Source organism: Dermochelys coriacea, chromosome 11 (assembly GCF_009764565.3).
Source record: "Dermochelys coriacea isolate rDerCor1 chromosome 11, rDerCor1.pri.v4, whole genome shotgun sequence".
NCBI classification, from domain to species: domain Eukaryota; kingdom Metazoa; phylum Chordata; order Testudines; family Dermochelyidae; genus Dermochelys; species Dermochelys coriacea.
This window is the reverse complement of record NC_050078.2, coordinates 67,657,907-67,673,524: the sequence shown is the minus strand read 5'-3', so window position 1 is coordinate 67,673,524 and position 15,618 is coordinate 67,657,907. Positions and strand designations below refer to the sequence as shown.

The window sequence follows — 15,618 nt, the reverse complement described above, 5'->3', positions numbered from 1 at the left end:
CCAGTCTCTATTCAAGCCTAAGTTAATTGTATCCAGTTTGCAAATTAATTCCAATTCAGCAGTCTCTCGTTGGAGTCTGTTTTTGAAGCTTTTTTGTTGAAGTATAGCCACTCTTAGGTCTGTGATCGAGTGACCAGAGAGATTGAAGTGTTCTCCAACTGGTTTTTGAATGTTATAATTCTTGACGTCTGATTTGTGTCCATTCATTCTTTTACGTAGAGACTGTCCAGTTTGGCCAATGTACATGGCAGAGGGGCATTGCTGGCACATGATGGCATATATCACATTGGTAGATGCGCAGGTGAAGGAGCCTCTGATAGTGTGGCTGATGTGATTAGGCCCTATGATGGTATCCCCTGAATAGATATGTGGACAGAGTTGGCAACGGGCTTTGTTGCAAGGATAGGTTCCTGGGTTAGTGGTTCTGTTGTGTGGTGTGTGGTTGCTGGTGAGTATTTGCTTCAGATTGGGGGGCTGTCTGTAAGCAAGGACTGGTCTGTCTCCCAAGATTTGAGAGAGCGATGGCTCGTCCTTCAGGATAGGTTGTAGATCCTTGATGATGCGTTGGAGGGGTTTTAGTTGGGGGCTGAAGGTGATGGCTAGTGGCGTTCTGTTGTTTTCTTTGTTGGGCCTGTCCTGTAGTAGGTGACTTCTGGGTACTCTTCTGGCTCTGTCAATCTGTTTCTTCACTTCAGCAGGTGGGTATTGTAGTTGTAGGAATGCATGATAGAGATCTTGTAGGTGTTTGTCTCTGTCTGAGGGGTTGGAGCAAATGCGGTTATATCGTAGCGCTTGGCTGTAGACAATGGATCGAGTGGTATGATCTGGATGAAAGCTAGAGGCATGTAGGTAGGAATAGCGGTCAGTAGGTTTCCGATATAGGGTGGTGTTTATGTGACCATCGCTTATTAGCACCGTAGTGTCCAGGAAGTGGATCTCTTGTGTGGACTGGTCCAGGCTGAGGTTGATGGTGGGATGGAAATTGTTGAAATCATGGTGGAATTCCTCAAAAGCTTCTTTTCCATGGGTCCAGATGATGAAGATGTCATCAATGTAGCGCAAGTAGAGTAGGGGCATTAGGGAACGAGAGCTGAGGAAGCGTTGTTCTAAGTCAGCCATAAAAATGTTGGCATACTGTGGGGCCATGCGGGTACCCATCGCAGTGCCGCTGATTTGAAGGTATACATTGTCACCAAATGTGAAATAGTTATGGGTCAGGACAAAGTCACAAAGTTCTGCCACCAGGTTAGCCGTGACAGTATCGGGGATACTGTTCCTGACGGCTTGTAGTCCATCTTTGTGTGGAATGTTGGTGTAGAGGGCTTCTACATCCATAGTGGCTAGGATGGTGTTTTTAGGAAGATCACCAATGGACTGTAGTTTCCTCAGGAAATCGGTGGTGTCTCGAAGATAGCTGGGAGTGCTGGTAACGAAGGGCCTGAGGAGGGAGTCTACATAGCCAGACAATCCTGCTGTCAGGGTGCCAATGCCTGAGATGATGGGGCGTCCAGGATTTCCAGGTTTATGGATCTTGGGTAGCAGATAGAATACCCCAGGTCCTGGCTCCAGGGGTGTGTCTGTGCGGATTTGTTCTTGTGCTTTTTCAGGGAGTTTCTTGAGCAAATGCTGTAGTTTCTTTTGGTAACTCTCAGTGGGATCAGAGGGTAATGGCTTGTAGAAAGTGGTGTTGGAGAGCTGCCTAGTATATCCTATACCCTATATCCTATATCGGAAACCTACTGACCGCTATTCCTACCTACATGCCTCTAGCTTTCATCCAGATCATACCACTCGATCCATTGTCTACAGCCAAGCGCTACGATATAACCGCATTTGCTCCAACCCCTCAGACAGAGACAAACACCTACAAGATCTCTATCATGCATTCCTACAACTACAATACCCACCTGCTGAAGTGAAGAAACAGATTGACAGAGCCAGAAGAGTACCCAGAAGTCACCTACTACAGGACAGGCCCAACAAAGAAAACAACAGAACGCCACTAGCCATCACCTTCAGCCCCCAACTAAAACCCCTCCAACGCATCATCAAGGATCTACAACCTATCCTGAAGGACGAGCCATCGCTCTCTCAGATCTTGGGAGACAGACCAGTCCTTGCTTACAGACAGCCCCCCAATCTGAAGCAAATACTCACCAGCAACCACACACCACACAACAGAACCACTAACCCAGGAACCTATCCTTGCAACAAAGCCCGTTGCCAACTCTGTCCACATATCTATTCAGGGGATACCATCATAGGGCCTAATCACATCAGCCACACTATCAGAGGCTCCTTCACCTGCGCATCTACCAATGTGATATATGCCATCATGTGCCAGCAATGCCCCTCTGCCATGTACATTGGCCAAACTGGACAGTCTCTACGTAAAAGAATGAATGGACACAAATCAGACGTCAAGAATTATAACATTCAAAAACCAGTTGGAGAACACTTCAATCTCTCTGGTCACTCGATCACAGACCTAAGAGTGGCTATACTTCAACAAAAAAGCTTCAAAAACAGACTCCAACGAGAGACTGCTGAATTGGAATTAATTTGCAAACTGGATACAATTAACTTAGGCTTGAATAGAGACTGGGAATGGATGAGTCATTACACAAAGTAAAACTATTTCCCCATGGTATTTCTCCCTCCCACCCCCCACTGTTCCTCTGATATTCTTGTTAACTGCTGGAATTAGCCTACCTGCTTGTCACCATGAAAGGTTTTCCTCCTTCCCCCCCCTGCTGTTGGTGATGGCTTATCTTAAGTGATCACTCTCCTTACAGTGTGTATGATAAACCCATTGTTTCATGTTCTCTGTGTGTGTGTATATAAATCTCTACTCTGTTTTTTCCACCAAATGCATCCGATGAAGTGAGCTGTAGCTCACGAAAGCTTATGCTCTAATAAATTTGTTAGTCTCTAAGGTGCCACAAGTACTCCTTTTCTTTTTGAGAATACAGACTAACACGGCTGCTACTCTGAAACCCATAATATCTGAGCAGTTCACAATTTTTAATGCATTTATCCTTAACAAAACCCACATTTTATAGATGGGATCTGAGGCACAGAGGAGCTAAGTGACTTGTTCAAGCTCACATAGAAAGTCTCCAGCAGATCAGCGAATTAACCCTTTGTTGCCTGAGTCTCTTGCTACCATGTGAGCCACTGGAGCACCGTTCCTCTTGGCTCCATCACTGCTCCAGTACGTATTCCAGTTCCATTTTTGAGTTAATTTGTCCTACAGAGCTCTTTCAAGTCATGTACTTTGATGCAATGAATTGTAGTCTTCTCAATATGGTTCTGAGGCAATTTGTACCTTCTGAGTTATGTACCCTGTTTCCTGTGTGTATCTGATTATGCATTTGGGCTTTCTGCACTGGTGTTTCACTGTATAAAGCTATATCAGCTGAGCCAGTCCATTTAATGTGAGAGAAGATTAAAGTTAGTCAGTGACCTTCTCCTGGTTCCTGAATTTTGGGGGTTCTGGGCAGAGCACACTGTTGCATACATATCTGTCACAGATTGGACAAGAACTCCATTGGGAGGAGATGCCCATATATAAGCTAAAGCACAGGAGCAACTTCACATAATAAAAGGACTGTAGGTAATTTTTCTCTAATTTGTAAATGCAAGGATTGAAATACTTTACTTATAAGATTGCTTTAAAGGGGCAAATCATTTGATTTTAAAGTTCATTTGACTTGAATTACTTCTGTTTGCTAGCTTCTGTCAACAACCAGAAATTATTAATGCAATAGGTTATCTGTCCAAAAGTATCTTCAATGTAGTAAAGCTTTTGGCCCTGATTTTAGTGTCACTGGGAGTCCTCAGATTCTTAAACTTAATTATGCACTTGCATGCTTTGCAGGATCGGCACCTGATTGTAGGATCAAACCCATACATACTGCATAACCAGTGGGTCAGATCTGCAACGGGTAAAAACTGTAAGAGCACCATTGTCGTGAAATCAGTGGAGCTATACCAGTTTGCACCAGCTCAGGATTCGGCCCAGTGTTTGCATTTATTTAGATTCTGAAAGAACTTGGTTGGAAAAAACAAAACTTTCCCCTGAAAAAAATTGCAAGAAAAATCCTCTTCAGAATTTTTTTGACGACCAAGTGTTGAGGTTTTCATGGGAATTTTCAAAAGAGTCTTTCAAAACTTATAATGTCAAACTGGTTCAGCAAACAATCAAACAAAGGGTAAACTGAAAAAAGAAAAAATTGCTGAAAGATTGGGTGGTGGTGGGGAATAATAATGGGTCCATTTCAAATCCTTTTAAGAGGAAACAACTTTAAATTTTCAAAAAAAGATGTTTTTTTTAAATTAGCCAGCTTTATTAATAATCCATTGAGCAACTTCAGAATATACAGAGACACAACATTAGGAAAGTATTTAATGTAGTCTTGGCTTCTAGTCTAATTTAACAGCCGAAAAGAAGGGGAGCCAACACGACATGAGAAGACGTTCCACGTGGACCGCCACGGAGCAGGCACCAGATCGTAGTCTGGGAATTATTGTTCAGGTGCCTGCTACCAATTGGCCTTTATAAGCCAGAAGGAGTTTTTTAGAGGGAAAGCTGGTACCAAATCTTTGGGTGTGTCAAGGTTCCTTCCCCACTCTGAACTCTTGGGTACAGATGTGGGGACCTGCATGAAAACCTCCTAAGCTTACTTTTACTAGCTTAGGTTAAAACTTCCCCAAGGTACAAACTATTTTACCCTTTGCCCTTGGACTTCCACTGCCACCACCAAAAGTCCGGGTATATTTTTTGAGAAAGAGTTGTTTGGAAACGTCTTTCCCCCCAAAATCCTCACCAAAACCTTACACCCCCCTGCCTGGGGAAGGCTTGATAAAAATCCTCACCAATTTGCATAGGTGACCACAGACCCAAACCCTTGGATCTTAAGAACAATGAAAAAAGCATTCAGTTTCTTACAAGAAGAATTTTAATCTAAGAAAAGGTAAAAAGAATCACCCCTGTAAAATCAGGATGGTAAATACCTTACAGGGTAATTAGATTCAAAACAAAGAGAATCCCTCTAGGCAAAATCTTAAGTTACAAGAAAGACACAAAGACAAGAATATTCATTCTATTCAGCACAGTCTAATTTCTCAGCCATTTAAAGAAATCATAATCTAACGCATATCTAGCTAGATTACTTACTAAGTTCTAAGACACCATTCCTGTTCTGTCCCTGGCAAAAGCATCACAAAGACAGACCCTTTGTTTTTCCCTCCCTCCAGCTTTGAAAGTATCTTGTCTCCTCATTGGTCATTGTGGTCAAGTGCCAGCGAGGTTATCCTAGCTTCTTAACCCTTTACAGGTGAAAGGATTTTTCCTCTGGCCAGAAGGGATTTTAAAGGTGTTTACCCTTTATATTTATGACATGCCCCCCAAATCACAGCTAGGGTGAAACACTGGCTGGCATTTCTTCCTGGAGCTCTAGGAAAAAACAGAGTTAATAAGACACATGCACCTCTAAATATACTACCAAGTATATAAAGACTAACAATATTTTCCACATCTCAAGGACGATTTTAACCAGTTAATTCTGGGAAACTTTCACGGGAGAATGTATCAGCCACTTCGTTAGAAGCTCCTGAGATGTGTTGGATGTCGAAATCAAAATCTTGGAGAGCTAAACTCCACGGAATAAGTTTTTTTTTATTTCCCGTGGTGGTATGAAACCACTGTAGCGCAGCATGGTCGGTTTGCAGGTGGAAACGCTGTCCCCAAACATATGGGCGTAGCTTTTCCAGAGTGTAGACAATGGCGTAATATTGTTTTTTACTGACTGACCAGTTGCTTTCCCTCTCAGACAGTTTTTTGCTGAGAAACAATACAAGGTGGAATTCTTGATCCGGTCCTTCCTGCATTAAAACTGCTCTCACACCACGCTCGGACACATCTGTGGTGACTAGGAACGGTTTGTCAAAGTCTGGGGCCCTTAGTACAGGATCAGACATGAGTGTCGCTTTAAGTTGGTTAAAGGCCTTCTGACACTCTTTGGTCCACTGAACGGCATTTGGCTGTTTCTTTTTGGTTAGGTCTGTCAGTGGGGCGGTGATTTGGCTGTATTGCGGTACAAATCATCTGTAATAACTGGCCAAGCCTAAGAAGGATTGAACCAGTTTCTTTGACTTTGGGACAGACCACTTTTGGATAGCATCCACTTTGGCCTGTAGGGGGTTGATAGTTCCTTGACCCACCTGGTGTTCAAGGTAAGTCACTCAGTTTAGGCCTATTCGACACTTCTTAGCCTTAACAGTTAATCCTGCCTTCCTTATCCCTCAAAGACTTCTTGTAGATATTCCAGGTGTTCTGCCCAGGAATCCGAAAATATGGCCACATCGTCAAGGTAGGCGACTGCATATTCTCCTGATCCCGCTAGGAAACATCTACAAGTCTTTGGCAGGTCGTGGGTGCATTCCACAGCCCGAAAGGGAGTACATTACATTCATACAGCCCGACATGTGTGGTGAAGGCTGACCTTTCCTTGGCAGATTCATCTAGTGGTACCTGCCAGTACCCCTTGGTTAAGTCCAAGGTAGAGATGAACTGGGCCCGTCCCAGTTTCTCTAATAGTTCATCTGTGCGTGGCATTGGATAGTTGTCTGGGCGAGTTACAGCATTACGGTAGTCCATGCAAAAATGTATCTCCCCATCTGGTTTGGGAACTAGAACCACTGGAGATGCCCATGACCTGCCAGAGGGACGGATTACACCCATCTGTAACATATTCTGGATCTCCCGTTCTATAGCAGTTTTAGCTTGAGGAGACACCCGGTAAGGTTGGACTTTAATGGGGTGAGCATTACCTGTGTCAATGGAGTGGTATGCCCGTTCAGTCAGTCCTGGGGGGGCTGAGAACGTCGGTGCATAGCTAGTCCACAGCTCCTGGATCTGCTGTCGCTGCATACGCCCGAGGGTCCTGGAGAGGTTCACCTCTTCCATGCCACCAGCACTTTTCCCTTTGTAGTAGACACCTTCAGGCCAATCAGCGTCATCTCCTCCCTGAGCTGTAAACTGACAAATTTTTAATTCTCTGGAATAAAAGGGCTTTAGAGAATTAATATGGTATACCTTAGGCTTTCGGTTGGAGGTAGGGAATGCTATGAAGTAATTAACAGCTCCCAGGCGCTCCTGGACCATGAATGGCCCTTCCCAGGACGCTTCCATTTTATGGGCCTGGAGCACCTTTAAGACCATAACCAGGTCTCCTACTTTGAAGGAACGCTCTCTGGTATGTTTATCATACCAGGCTTTTTGCTCTTTTTGAGCATCCTGTAGGTTTTCTTTAGCAAGGGCTAGAGAGGTTCGGAGGGTGTTTTGTAGGTTGGTTACAAAGTCCAGAATCTTAGTTCCTGGAGAAGGTGTAAATCCCTCCCATTGCTGCTTCACCAACTGTAATGGCCCCTTAACCTCACGGCCACGTACAATTTCAAATGGTGAAAACCCTAAACTGGGATGTGGTACAGCTCTGTAAGCAAAGAGCAACTGCTGCAACACTAGGTCCCAATCATTGGAGTGCTTATTTACGAATTTACATATCATGGCTCCCAAAGTTCCATTAAACTTCTCCACCATGCCATTTGTTTGATGGTGGTAAGGAGTGGCAACGAAGTGATTTACCCCATGAGCTTCCCAAAGGCTTTCCATAGTTCCTGCCAGGAAATTAGTTCCTGCATCTGTGAGGATGTCAACCTACCCTGGCAAAAATATCTGCTAGTGCCTGGCACACACTTTTAGCCTTGGTGTTGCTTAAACCTACTGCTTCCGGCCATCGGGTGGCAAAATCCATGAAAGTCAGTATGTACTGCTTTCCCCTGGGTGTCTTTTTTGGAAAAGGACCCAGAATATCCACAGCTACTTGCTGAAATGGAACTTCAATAATGGGGAGTGGCTGGAGAGGGGCTTTGACCTGGTCTTGGGGTTTTCCCACTTTTTGGCATACCTCACAAGACCGGACATAGGTAGAAACATCCTTGCCCATTCCCTCCCATTGGAATGACCTCCCCAACCGGTCTTTGGTCCTGTTCACCCCAGCATGGCCACTAGGATGATCGTGGGCTAAGCTCAAGAGCTTGACCCGATACTTAGTTGGAACTACCAACTGTCTCTGAGGATGCCAGTCTTCCTGGTGTCCACCAGAAAGCGTTTCCTTGTATAAGAGTTCTCTTTCTACAACAAACCTGTATCGATTAGAAGAGCTGAGAGGCGGTGGGTTGCTCCGTGCCGCCGTCCAAGCTCTCTGGAGGCTTTCATCTACTTCCTGTTCAGCCTGGAACTGTTCCCTTGATGCTGGAGACATCAGTTCCTCATTGGATTGTGGATCTATGCTTGGTCCCTCTGGAAGCGAAGTAGGGGATGAGGCTGTTTCCGTTGACTGTGAACCGCTCTCCGCTGGTGCACTATGTTGAGATTCAGGCTCTGGCTGAGCCTCTTGTGTAGGGTTATCGGCTGCTGCCAGTTCAGGTTCGGTGGGGGTGTCTGGTGTTGGGGTTGCAAGTACTGGATTCAGTGCTGGCAATGGGTCTGGTGTGGGCTGTTCCGCCGGTTTCAATCCTGGGACTGGCTCTGTCTGGGTCTCTAGGACTGGATTCACTACTGCTGTTGCAGACATTGGCCTGGAGTCCGGGTCCATCACCTCTGACTGGGTCCTGGTAGAAGTTTCCAGAACAGCGCTAAGCGTGATGGCTGGTTTAGTCTGGCTGCGGGTTACCATTCCCATCCTCTTGGCTGGCTTCACATGATTGGCCAAGTCTTCCCCCAACAGCATGGGATAATCATCATAGACTGCAAAAGTCCACATTCCTGACCAGCCCTTGTACTGGACAGGCAACTTGGCTGTAGGCAAATTGAAAGAGTTGGACTTAAGGGTAGAATCATCACTTGGATCTCTGGGTTGATTAAATTGGGGTCCACTAACGAAGCATGGATAGCTGACACCTGTGCTCCGGTGTCCCTCCATGCAGTGGCCTTCTTCCTGCCCACACTCACAGTTTCCCTCCACTCCAAGGGTATCTGGGAGGTGTCTGGGCCTGAGGACCTCTGGGGTGATTCAGGTGCAATGAACTGTAATCTGTTCGGGTTCTTGGGGCAGTTGGCCTTTACATGCCCTGGCTCGTTACATTTAAAACATCGTCTAGCTGATGGGTCACTGGGGCGAGTGGGTTGCAGGAGAACAGTGTGGTGGGACAATAAGGTGGCTGGAGGGTTCCTTGAGGGGTAGGTGGAGCCTTGGGTGGCCCCCGGTACTAGAGTGTGGTCTGAGGTTGTCCCTTCTGGTATCCGCTCCAACTGTGACCAGTTGTTTTCCTCTCTGCCACCTCCACCCATTTGGCTCCAATCTCCCCCACCTAGATTACGGTTTTGGGCTTCCCATCTAGGATGTATCTTTCTATTTCCTCAGGAACACCCTCTAAGAATTGCTCCATTTGCATTAGGAAGTGCAAATCTTCTGGAGATTTAACACTTGCTCCTGATATCCAGGCATCCCAATGTTTCACAATGTGGTAGGCATGTTGGGTAAATGACACGTCTGGTTTCCACCTTAGGGCTCTGAACCACCAATGGGAATGCTTGGGGGTTATCCCCATTCTGACTCTCGCCTTGGTTTTAAACAGTTCATACTGGTTCATGCGTTCCTTAGGCATTTCAGCTGCCACCTCAGGATCCACTGAGCTGTGGCCTCAGCTCTACCATGTATTGGTCTGTAGAGATGCTGTACCCAAGGCAGGCCCTTTTGAAGTTTTCTAAGAAGGCCTCAGTATCATCGCCTGCCTTGTAGGTGGGGAACTTTCTGGGATGGGAAGTGGTACCTGGAGAAGGATTGCTGGGGTTTGTTGGTATATTCTGCTGAGCCTTTGCCTTCTCCATCTCCAGTGCATGCTTCCTCTCTTCTTCCTTCTCCTCTTCACATGCTTCCTCTCTTTTTCCTTCTCCTTCTCCACATGCTTCCTCGCTTTTTCCTTCTCCCCCAGTTCTTTGGCCCTTGCCTACATTTCTTTGTCCTTGGCCTCCATTGCTCTCTGAGGGCAGCCGCTTGCTGCTGTTCTGCCTCTTTCGCTGCCTCCCTGTCTTTGTCCTTTGCCTCCATTTCTCTCCTGTGGGCAGCTTCTCGAGCTTTTTCTGCTTCTTTCATTGCCTCCAGTTTGGCTAACTCCAATTTGTGTAGTGTCTTGGCTTCTGTCATCTTTACCTCTCTGTTTTTAACTAACTTTACACCCGAGATTTAGAAATAAACAAAACTTGGCTTGTAAAATTTTGCTGTGCTGTAATAGGATACCTATATTCTCTGATAATGATTGTCAGCCTACAGAAAAATCCAAAAAAAGAAACCTAACAACTTTGGCTCCAGGCAAATAGGCAGAAAACCCCTCTAGTTGCTCTTAGGAAAAAAAAAAACTTCATGTCTGTGAAGACTGGTGAATTTCCCTGCAGGAGGTTAACTACCCTGCCTTTAGGTAGAGAAAAGTCCATCTCACAGGAGACAATTCCCTCTGTCTCTGCTCTGGTCCCAAAGCAAAACAAACAAACAAACAAACAAACAAACTAGCTGCTTTCAGCCAAAACACTGCTTTTCAGCATCCCAAAGGAAAAAAAAATTCCTTTTCAAATCTGCGCTCCTTGTTCAAAAAATCAAAATTCTAGAAAAACCAAAAACTAACACCTTTGTCTCCAGGCAAATAGGCAGAAAACCCCTCTATTTGCTCTTAGGTAAAAAAACCCCACAAAAACAAAAAAAAAAAACAAAAAAAAATTCAGGTCTGTGAAGACTTGTGAATTTCCCTGCAGGAGGTTAACTATCCTGCCTTTAGCTAGAGAAAACTCCCCCTCACAAAAAACAATTGTCTCTGCTCTGGCCCCAAAGCAGAGAAAAAAAAACCTCTATCTGTCTTCAGTTTAACCTGCTTTCCAGCAGCCCAAAGGAAAAAAAAAATATTTCCTTTTCAAATCTGTGCTTCTGGTTCAAAAAAAATCTCAAAATGATTTCAAGTTGATCCCACCGCTCTGCCACCATGTCAAGGTTCCTTCCCCACCCTGTACTCTAGGGTACAGATGTGGGGACCTGAATGAAAACCTCCTAAGCTTACTTTTACCAGCTTAGGTTAAAACTTCCCCAAGGTACAAACTATTTTACCCTTTGCCCTTGGACTTCCATTGCCATCACCAAACGTCCGGGTTTATTTTTTGAGAAAGAGTTTTTGGAAACTCCTTCCCCCCCAAAATCCTCACCAAAACCTTGCACCCCCCTGCCTGGGAAAGGCTTGATAAAAATCCTCACCAATTTGCATATGACAAGTAGTCATTTATAATACTCATAAAAGCCTTATTACTTCTGATGTTTAAAAATTAAATTTATATATATATAAAATTAAGTGTGCATTTCAGCCAGAGGTTTTCAATCTTTTTTCATTTGTGGACTCCTATGAAATTTTGAATGGAGGTGCGGAGCCCTTTGGAAATCTTAAATATAGTGTGTGGATCCCCAGGAGTCCACGGACCATAGTTTGAAAATCATTGTTCTATGTTAACAACAACCTTTTGCGGACTCCTTAGACATAGTCTACGGACCCCCAGGGGTCTGTGGACCCCTGATTGAAAACCATTGCTCTAGTCGTACAGAGATTTGTTTGTATTGATTTAGTCTAAGGATAGGTCTGGCAGGTATTTTATTTCATATGCTTTATGTTTCAAAACCTTGGCTAAATTTAGATTTGCTTATGTGCAAGAATGGCCCACAAGGAGATTGTTGATGGGAAAAAAGAAATGCATAAGGAAAGAAATAAAATATAATTTCACCCCCAAATTTTAGTAATGTTAAAGTTATGACAGACTGAGAGACCCAAGACAAAAGTGCTTTTAAAAAATATCTTCTAATGTGTTTTTGTAGCTACTTGAAGTGTGGATTTTTTAATTTAACTGACTGGGAATTCTGCTTTGAGTGGCTGTGAGTTGGTCTTTGAATTTAGAACAGAATGCCAGCCTGAATGTTAAAGGATGGTTCTTCACTCACTGAAAAGTCACTGTGTAAAAATGGCATGTTCGAACTTATGAGATATGTTCCCCGTAAGTATTCAGAGTCACATTCTGCAAACTTTTGGGACTACAATAAGTTTTTTTGAGGGGAAGAGAGTTGGATTTTTTTTGTATTATTGGCTTTTTTTATTTCTGTTTAGCTGTGTGACACCAACATTCAGAGTGAGTGACGTGGATTCGAGTCTGGCCTTGGCATCATAAACAGAATTGTTAAAAGAAAAGGAGTACTTGTGGCACCTTAGAGACTAACAAATTTATTGGAGCATAAGCTTTCGTGAGCTACAGCTCACTTCATCGGATGCATTTGGTAGAAAAAACAGAGGGGAGATTGATATACACACACAGAGAACATGAATCAATGGGTTTATCATACACACTGTAAGGAGAGTGATCACTTAAGATAAGCCATCACCAGCAGCAGGGGGGGGAAAGGAGGAAAACCTTTCATGGTGACAAGCAAGGTAGGCTATTTCCAGCAGTTAACAAGAATATCTGAGGAACAGTGGGGGGGTGGGGTAGGGTGGGGTGGGGGGGAGAAATAACATGGGGAAATAGTTTTACTTTGTAAAAAGAAAAGGAGTACTTGTGGCACCTTAGAGACTAACAAATTTATTAGAGCATAAGCTTTCGTGAGCTACAGCTCACTTCATTGGATGCATCCGATGAAGTGAGCTGTAGCTCACAAAAGCTTATGCTCTAATAAATTTGTTAGTCTCTAAGGTGCCACAAGTACTCCTTTTCTTTTTGCGAATACAGACTAACACGGCTGCTACTCTGAAACCTCTCCTTACAGTGTGTATGATAAACCCATTGATTCATGTTCTCTGTGTGTGTATATCAATCTCCCCTCTGTTTTTTCCACCAAATGCATCCGATGAAGTGAGCTGTAGCTCACGAAAGCTTATGCTCTAATAAATTTGTTAGTCTCTAAGGTGCCACAAGTACTCCTTTTCTTTTTGCGAATACAGACTAACACGGCTGCTGCTCTCAGAATTGTTAAAGGGACACAGTCACCTGGGAAACCACATCTCCATGTAGCATGTTGTACGTGCTGTTGTTACAAGAAATACTTGTGATTACTACAAATGAAAGATGAAAGAAAAAATAGTTGTCGCTTTTTCAGTTTGGTCACTGTGTTCATTCGACATCCACTTTGGCTATGTCTACCGTGCATGAGCTTGCCTACCCAAGCTAGCTTGAATCTAGCCAGAGTGGGTAACAACAACAGTGAAGACAGAGTGCTGTAGCCTTCAGAATAGGCTAGAGAGCCAAGTATGTACTCATGGTCTGTGCTGCGCTTATATTACCCGCAGTGGAACCCAGGCTGTGCAATCTTCACTGCCGTTGTCACCCACATTAGTTGGATTCAAGCTCACTCAGGTAGGCGAGCCCATGCACTGTGTTTTTCTGTGTAGACATAGCCAAAGTGTATAATCAGCTTCACCATTTAGTTGACAGTAGAACTGGAAAGATGACATCCCTCTTCTGCAGTGCTCTGGGAGGGCATGTGTGACCGGAATCCCATGGGAGCCAGCTGAGGTCACTCAGGGTGAACTGCAAAGAATGGGGCAGGCAATCCCCAAAGCTGTTGGATAGTCTAATACTTAGATTTACCAAGCCAGCACAAAATAGCTTTTATTATACCTCGCTGCTTACAAAGAAGTCGACAACACAGTTCCCTTAAAGTAACTCGGCCTTAGGCCTCCACCTAGATACCCAAGTCAAATATGATGAGGATTAATGAAAAACTTATTCATCATATGAAAAAGGTTCTACCAATCCCAAAGGATCAGACATGTTACCTCCCAGGTCAATGAATATTCCAGATCTTACACAAATATACACTTACAGTCAATTCTTATTAACTAAACTAAAATTTATTAAAAAAAAAGGGAGAGAGAATTGGTTAAAAGATCAGTATAGATACAGACATGAGTCAATCTTGAGATTCAGATTCATAGAGAGATGGAGAGCTTTGTAGATACAAAGAAGTTCTTTCAGAAATAGTTCATCGGTTATAGTCCAATGTTTATATTCAGGGCGGTCCAGTCAGAACTAGGATCTCAGTTCTTATGGCTTAGGCTTCCCCTGCATGCAATCTCAAGCAGATCTGAGATAAAAAGGATTGGGACTCAAAGATATTTTATACAATTCCAGGCCTTCTTTGCCAGTTCGGAGCCCTTAGTGGAACAATAGGCACTCATGGGGACTTTGAAGTAGATCCATTTCCTAAGCATCCCGGTAATTATCCACACAGATTAACACAAGGCAATTGCCTGTTTTTCTACCATTCGCAGATGATTTGCTATACACTTTAAAGAGAGATGAATGCAGTGATATCCGATGTTTACAGTTCATTTACATGTTAAGATGCTCTTTTGATCTCTGAATTAACAGAATACAGCATAGACAGGGACCATGTTGATTTCTACCAATATATATGTAAATACACAAACACACAAACATTATCTCCCCATATGTTTTTAAGGGTTGAATTTGAGTCATTTATCCTGCAGAATGCTTATTAATCCTTTTGGTCGTGCGTCACAGTGTGCTTTCCCCCACAGCCCAGAAAGAGGATATTCACTGGTAACAGCAGAAGCAAAATGGAAGCAGAAGAGGCAGCAGTCAGGCCTATGTAAAGGAAGGGGAGAAAAGGTGGCCTTGAGACAGGGGTGAAAGTAAATTAGAGGACTTACCGGTATGTTGGAGTCCTGAGCAGGGGGCGTGGCCCCATCCGGAAGAGGCAGTGCCTTAAATCCCCAGGCCCTTTAAATCTAATTTAAATTTAAAGCTCTGGGGCCCTTTAAATCCCCGCCAGAGCCCCGCCGTCACTATCCCAGGGCTCGGGCAGCAGGGCTCAGGCTGGGATTTAAAGGGCCCCAGGGGGGTAGCAGTGGCTAGAGCTCTGGGGCCCTTTAAATCCCCACCGCAGCCCCGCCGCCGCTACCCTAGGGCTTTAAATTGCCCTCTGGGAAAGCCGGTCCTGGTACGGCGCACCGGCTCTTACCAATACCGGGGCGTACTGGCTTACTTTCACCTCTGCCTTGAGCACATTTGGTGTTGCTCTTGCTTTGCCCAAATGACCTTTCTAAACATTAGCAGATGAACTGGAAAATTCCTTACCTCCTTTAAAAAAAAAACTTTAAAAGATGACATATTATTTAAAGCGTGCTTCATCAGAAATATAAAGAAAATCCATTTAAAAGAAAATGAATCTCACCATGTTCCTTTAACCATGTTTTGAGTGTGAAATATTCATTGTTAAGGAAGGTCGCACCTGGAAAGAAATCAGCTTGACTTTCAGAATCAGGCTGAGTTTGAATTAGGTGGAAAAAAACCATCTTTTTACTTGTAAATGAACAGATTTTGTTTGGAACCACTGAAAGAAGCACACATGGGCTGGCCTGTTTGATGCCATTTCTACAGTGAATTTTCAGAAGAGAACTACACTTCAAAAAATGTTTTTGAATTTTTTCCGGTTTGCCTGATCCTTAACATATGTGTATATATTTCATTATAATCACCATAGAGAAGAGAAAGGAAATTTTCTTTGTTTA

General features: G+C 44.0%; 1 protein-coding gene across 6 annotated transcripts in view; it reads left to right on the top strand.

The window, feature by feature from the left end:
- ERBB4 (erb-b2 receptor tyrosine kinase 4) overlaps positions 1 to 15,618 on the top strand; it is a 1,003,508-nt gene that overhangs the window by 395,910 nt on the left and 591,980 nt on the right. The window lies entirely within an intron of this gene.